This window comes from Ovis aries, chromosome 12 (assembly GCF_016772045.2).
Source record: "Ovis aries strain OAR_USU_Benz2616 breed Rambouillet chromosome 12, ARS-UI_Ramb_v3.0, whole genome shotgun sequence".
Lineage (NCBI taxonomy): Eukaryota > Metazoa > Chordata > Mammalia > Artiodactyla > Bovidae > Ovis > Ovis aries.
This window is the reverse complement of record NC_056065.1, coordinates 32,161,548-32,167,903: the sequence shown is the minus strand read 5'-3', so window position 1 is coordinate 32,167,903 and position 6,356 is coordinate 32,161,548. Positions and strand designations below refer to the sequence as shown.

The window sequence follows — 6,356 nt, the reverse complement described above, 5'->3', positions numbered from 1 at the left end:
ATGCTTCGGTGGTGAAGAGATTGTAGCTGAGGGGAGTCTGGCCAAAGTTAGGCCCCCACATCGGGCCCCACACTCACCTCTCAGAGTTTGCCAGGCCTGCCCGCAGGGAGGAAGGACAGATGGCAAGGTTATTCCCACCCACCTGGGGTCTTAGCTCTCTTAACTGATGTAGCTGTCAGCACACTGTTCCCCTTCTTCGGCTGCAAAATCTCCCAGGACACACACACACTCAAAAACTCTTGGTAATAGTAATATTTTCAGGAAATCACACACCTCCTTCTTCATTATGCTGATATTATATTACATAGCTAGCATGAATTCAATGCTTATTCCATTCTGGGCACTGTGCTGGCTGATTTTTATGCCCTAATGACTTCATTTAATCCTCACGATAATCCTATGAGGAGGTTTGTGGGATGAATCTAAGGCTTGTGAACTGAAGTGAATTATCCATGTCACCCAGCTAGGGAGGAGCAAAACCAGGACTTGAAACCCGGTCTCATCTGACAAGTGAGCTTTTCAGCCATCATCCAAGATCCTCTCCATGAGGCAGGGGCTCAACTGCAGGTGTCAAGGCGTTGCAGGTCTGGTGAGGTAGTCCTAGCAAGTCTTGGCATTTCCATCCCCAAGAGGGAAGCTCACCCTCACCCCTCTCACACAAACGTGGCCTTTTCCTGAGCTTACAGACCAGGACATGAAGATCCACCACTCTCTCAAACACTTCCCAGTTCTGGGCTTTCAGATTATGCGAAATAATTCATCACAGAAAATTAACTCATCATCTTTCAGAAGTGATCCAACTTAGTCATTCCCTGGTGGCTCAGATGCTAAAGAATCGGCCTGCAATGCAGGAGACCTGGGTTCGATCCCTGGGTTGGGAAGACCCCTTGGAGGAGGGCATGGCAATCCACTCCAGTATTCTTACCTGGAGAATCCCCATAAACAGACGAATCTGGCAGGCTGCAGTCCATGGGGTCACAAAGAGATGGACACGACAAAGCAACTAAGCACAGCACACACAGTCATTTTCAAATTTGGCAGCACAAGTCACAACTGGGGAAACTTTTTAAATCCTGCAGACCAGGCTGTACCCCATACCAATTAAACCAACTTTAAATTGGAACCAGCTAGCATTTTTAATATTTTTTCAAATAAGTACAAATTTACAAAACAGTTGGAAGGTGCTCTGGACTGAATGTTTGTGTCCCCTCAAATTCAGCTGTTGAAATCCTAATCCCCCAGTGTGATGGTAATCACGGGGTGGGACTTTTGGGGAAATTAGGTCATGAGGGTGTAGCCTTCATGAATGGGATTAGTGCCCTTATAAGAAGAGACATGTGGACTTGTTTCCTCTTTCTGCTCTCTGTGACATGAGGATCCAGTCACCTGCCAACCGGAAAGCAAGCCTTCACCAAGAACTTGACAGTGCTGGCACCCTGGCCCTGGACTTCCAGCCTCCAGAACTGTGAGAAATGGATTTCTGTTGATTAATCTGCCCAGTCTGTGGTATCTTATCATAGCAGCCTGAACTAAGATACAAACACATACAAAAAATTCCTTCCTGAACCAAGTGAGAGTAATTTGCCAACCTCATGCACCATCTTCCCCAAACATTTTAGTGTCTGTTTCCCGCAAAGACTTTGTCCTATATAACCTCAATAGTGAAGTGAAGTGAAGTCGCTCAGTCGTGTCCGACTCAATAGAAAACCCTAAATCAGGATATTAATGTTGTTATAGCTCTACTAACTAGTCCTCAGATTTCATTCACATTTCACGAGTTGTCCTAATAACATTCTTTACAGGAAAGCGTCCAATTCGGAATCATGAATTACAGCTATTGGTCAGGTGTCTTTAGTCTTCTTCAGTCTGGAAAATTCCTCAGCCTTTCCTTGACTTTCATGACCTTGACACTTCTGAAGATTATTTTGTAGAATGTCTTTCAGCTTGGGTCTGTCCAACATTTCCTTATGAAGGGATCCGGTTCGTTCTTCTTTGACAAGAATATCACAGAAATGATGCTGTGTTCTCATTGTATCCTTTTGGGTGGTCCACTGTTTATTTTCCTGTTGCTGATGACATTTACTTTGATCATTTAATTAAGATGGTGTCTGCCAGACTTCTCTGTTGTAAAAGGACTCGTTTTCCTTTTGTAAATTAATTAGTGTTTTGTGATGAGAGGCAAGAGGTGAGCTGCATATTGAAAGACTGACTAACCATCAATTACTTTTACATCTCCTCAGGTGATTTCAGAATACAGCCAGCTTGGAAAATCAGTGGCCTAACTTCCTCCTATGAATAAAGCATCAGCAAAGACATGGGGCCTTTGTGACATGAGTTAATGCTAAGAAGAGCCAACCGTATTAGTTAACACTTATTGAGGTCTATGTGCCATCCACTGTGCTAGTTACTTTATAAGCATCATCACCATCATTATAGCAGCTTATGGTTATTATTATCCATTCATTCAATAAATTCCTACTGAGCACTAAGTGTGAGCCAAACACTCTTCTAGGTTCTGCAGATATAGCTGTGCACAAAAGACACAAAAATCTCTTTTCTCATGGAGTCTACATTCTACTAGAGCAAACACTGTGATGCTTACTTTATACTCACAGTTTATGACAGTGATGATACCTTGCCTCTCCTGAGCACAAACTGTGGGCCAGATTCTTAGATCAGCCTTACAACAACACTGTGAGGCAGGCACTTTTATCATGAACTTATAAACTGTATGTCAGGAAAAGAAAGACTGTAAGCCATGTAGAAATACACTTACCACAACACTTGATACATTATGTTCCCTTGAGTCCTAGCAAAGATGATGATGGATACTAGGATTTGGGGAGAATCATACTGAGTCAATAAAATGCCACTTTATACACATCAAGTTGGCAAAATGAGAAAGCCAGACTATATCAAATACTGGCAAAGGATGTGGGGAAATGTGACCTTTGAGCATAGTTGGTTCAAGGGTAGCTGGCGAGCCATTTCCAAGGGCATTTTCTACATGTATCCCCAGAACCCCAGAAAGCCACCTTTGGGTTTATACACTGGAGAAACCATCACGAGTTCCCAAAGAGACATGTATGTGAAGAGCTTCACACAGACTTGGATGCTGTCACAGAGCTGGAGGCAACCAGGGGCCCTTACCAGGGAAATGAACAAGCAACATATGTTACAGGTATTTGGTGAAATACTTTGCAGTAGACAGAAGCAATTACCCAGACTGCATAAACCATGTATAACTCTCAAAATCATACTGTTAAGCTCAAAATGAAAGAAACAATATTTATAGCACAACACTTATGAGAATTTTAAAACAGCACACAAAACAACACTCTGTATTATCAAGGATGTCTCCACACACATATGTGTGATGGAAGGGGGACTGGAAGGAGATGCATTAAATATACGTCTAGGTATGCACAGAGGGGCAGGGGAGGAGGAGGAGAAGGGCAATGGGATTGGAGCTGGGAGACTGACTGAGAAAATAACTAATTAAACAATAGAAGAGACTTGCCAGGATAATTCCTTACATCTTGTGAATTTATGAGTGTGATCAGTTTGATTCTGTGGCTGACTTTATTCTGCCTGGAAGCAGAATAAAAGCCAGTGCATGAGTGTCTTTCAAAAATGTTATATAAGCACTCCAGAAAGAGCTCGCTTACACTCAACCCGCTTCAAACCCATCCTCACAGAAGAAGCAGAGTCTCTGAAACAGACTGACATCCTTTTGCATCAAGCTGACCACATGAAATCAGGCCTGCATCAGTGCTCACCCTGAAGCACCCCAGGACCCCTGATGCATGTTTTCCATGATGCCCTCCTTCAGTGACAGAGGGCCAGGAAAGAAAAGAGAGTTGCCCAGATCAGGAAACTGGCCTTGGCTCTGCAACTTACTGGCTGTGCGAGCTCGATCACGATGTTCATCATCTTCAGCTAGTTCCTCATCTCTCAAAATGGGAATCACACCAGCTATCTGAAAGGGCTGTTTTCAGAAATTAAAGGAGATTCTGTATGAAGGAACGCAGCCGTGGCCCCCCTGCCTCCCTCTGGAGAACCTCAGTGGGACCTGAAGTCTCTTGTCCATAATTCTAAACATTCTCCAAATGCTGGGCTTACAGTTGGAGGTGATGGGGATACACTCCCTCATCTCCTCACTCTGGGCCATGTGGAGGACAGAGCAATGGCCATCCACACGTGGCAGAGTGGTGGTTCCATCATGCCTGGACTCGAGGTAGGTGCGGACAGTGAGCTCCCAGAGGACTGCTCAGGGTGGCAGAGCCTTTTCTGAGCTGTTTGTCCCAAATGACTGGGCATTTTCTTTCCTGCATCTCCCTCGAAATAAATGGCACTGCTTTTTACCTGTGCTGGAAGGCCTCTTGAGTTCTTCCTCCTGCCTCACTCCAAGTCTAGTCACCAGCTCAGTCCTGTTCATTCTTCCCCCGAGAGCCTCTCCAAGCCACCTGGACCCCTTCCTGGGGACCTGTGAACTGGCAAGCTCTCAGCATCTTTTCTCCAGGAAGGCTGCAGTAGTGTCTTGTTTTATCTCCCTACCTCCTCCAGCCCCATCCTCCAGGCAAGAAGGAACCTTCTGACACGTGGTCTAATGTCTTCTTTACTACTCCAAATTCTCACAGGTTGCTCTAGACGAGCTCAGTTCACATCACTGCCTTCCGTCTCCCCTGCCCCAGTATCGCTGGATTTCTTCCACTGGGAACTTGCCAAGGCCCTGGGCTCCACCCACCCATCATGTGCAGGCTCTCCAGCTCACTTTGTGCAGGTGGTCCCTGTTGGCTTTGGGAGCTCAGCTCTGCTCTGCAGACTGGCCTTCTAAGGCCTCCTTACCACCCCTACTGATTCGCATGGATGCCCCTGCTCATGGCTTTCAGGATATTTATCACAATCCTAGTTTGCTTGTGGCCTTTAGTTCCTTTTTTTACAGAACTTCTTCCTCCAGAACCTGGCAGGGTGCCAGAGACATAGTAAACCCTTGTGGGTGCACGCGCTTAGTCATGTCACTCTTTGCAACACCATAGACTATAGCCCACCATGTTTCTCTGTCCATGATATTTCCCAGGCAAGAATACCGGAGTGGGTTGCCATTTCCTATCCCAGGGATCTTCCCAACCCAGGGATCAAGCCCCCATCTCCTATGTCTCCTGCTTTGGCAGGCAGATTCTTTTCCACTGAAAGTGAAAGTGAAGTCGCTCAGTTGTGTCCAACTCTTTGCGACCCCATGGACTGTAGCCTACCTGGTTCCTCCATCCATGGAATTTTCTAGGCAAGAGTTCTGGAGTGGGTTGCCATTGTCTTCTCCAGGGGATCTTCCCAACCCAGGGATCAAACCCGGGTCTCCCTCATTGCAGGCGGACACTTTACCATCTGAGCCACCAGGCAATCCCACTCTTTACCACTGGTGCCACCTCAAAAGACCGACATGGCCTCCTCAAACTCATGTCCACCTGGAACCTCAGAATGTGACTTTATTGGTCAAATCCACCCCACTTGTCTTCACTAATCAAGGTCATTTTACGACTTGCACGTCCTCCAGGTATCCCATAGTCTAAACAACAAGACGTTTGCCCAAGGGACTTCCCGGGTGGTCCAGTGCCTAAGGCTCCACGCTCCCATTATGCAGGGGACCCAGACTGGACCACTGGTCTGGGAATTACATCCCACATGCCACAACGAAGAACCTGTTTACCACCACTGAGACCTGGCACAGCCACATAAAGTTTAGAATATATATATTTTTAAAAAAGATGTTTGCCCAAGTTGTTATCTAGGGCCTTAGAGTCAGCAGCATGTAGTTGGAGCTGAGCTGGTTGAGACTGGATAGAACCATCGATCCTTCAACTGGGCGTGTGCAACTTGGTGCCCCTGTGAGTGTGCGTGAGCAGAATGATCACCCCTTTATCCAGTCACCTTTCCCACACTTCAGGCTGCCCTGCTTCTTTACTCCTTGTCCCATAAGCACCCCAAGTTCCTTGCCTCCAGGGAGGTAAATTTGAGGTGTTTTCTCCCATCTCCTCACACGGCTGCCTTACAAATAAACTCTCTTTGCTGTAAACCTCAATGTCTCTGTGTCTTGGTTTGCTGCGCCTTGGGCCAAATGAACCTGGTTCAGTAACACTTGTCTATATCCAGTCTGGGATCTTAGTCTTTTTGCACCAGGTCTGGTGAGCCTTTGTATTAGTTTTCCAGGGTGGCTGCAACAAATTGTCATTAATTCAACAGCTCTAAACTACACAAATCTGTCCTAGTTCTGTTGGTTAGAATTTTAACTCAGGTCTCACTGGATGAGAATCAATCATTGGCTGGGCACGTCTCTAGGACAAACTCTATTGCTTGCC

The 6,356-nt window shown here is 46.0% G+C and overlaps 1 long non-coding RNA gene across 1 annotated transcript in view; it reads right to left on the bottom strand.

Moving 5' to 3' along the window:
- LOC121820771 (uncharacterized) overlaps positions 1-6,356 on the bottom strand; it is a 72,897-nt gene that overhangs the window by 14,397 nt on the left and 52,144 nt on the right. The window lies entirely within an intron of this gene.